The sequence below is a fragment of the Schistocerca nitens genome, chromosome 9, assembly GCF_023898315.1.
Source record: "Schistocerca nitens isolate TAMUIC-IGC-003100 chromosome 9, iqSchNite1.1, whole genome shotgun sequence".
Taxonomy (NCBI): domain Eukaryota; kingdom Metazoa; phylum Arthropoda; class Insecta; order Orthoptera; family Acrididae; genus Schistocerca; species Schistocerca nitens.
Genome location: NC_064622.1, coordinates 492,526,772 through 492,527,322, shown reverse-complemented (window position 1 = coordinate 492,527,322; position 551 = coordinate 492,526,772). Strand labels below are relative to the sequence as shown.

The window sequence follows — 551 nt, the reverse complement described above, 5'->3', positions numbered from 1 at the left end:
CTTGTGTAAGTGACTCGCTGTTCTATGACATTCCGCATATTGCAGCAGAAACGACAACGTACTACCCGCTCGCTATGCAGTACTTTCGTCAACTGTGCTCGCTGCTGTTGGTCTCTCACCGCACCCTCCCCTCTTCTCAACGAACGAGAAAAAAGCGAGCACATTTTAGTTATATAGAGTGCATTGACGTAACTCCATTTTGGTTGCATAATTAATTATGGGCCAACGGCTATGCCGCAATGGTAACACCGGTTCCCGTCAGATCACCGAAGTTAAGCGCTGTCGGGCTTGGCTAGCACTTGGATGGGTGACCATCCGATCTCCCGAGAGCTGTTGGCAAGCAGGGTGCACTCAGCCCTTCTGAGGCAAACTGAGGAGCTACTTGATTGGGAAGTAGCGGCTCCGGTCTCGTAAACTGAGAACGGCCGGGAGAGCGGTGTGCCGTACACACACGCCTCCATATCCTCACCCAGTGCCGCTTATAGGCAGACGATGACATGGCGGTCGGTCAGCACCGTTGGGACTTCCGAGGCCTGTCCGGACAGAGTTTA

The 551-nt window shown here is 53.4% G+C and overlaps 1 pseudogene; it reads left to right on the top strand.

Moving 5' to 3' along the window:
- Nucleotides 1–221: 221 nt before the first annotated feature.
- LOC126204867 (5S ribosomal RNA) lies at nucleotides 222–339 on the top strand (annotated as a pseudogene).
- Nucleotides 340–551: the final 212 nt, after the last annotated feature.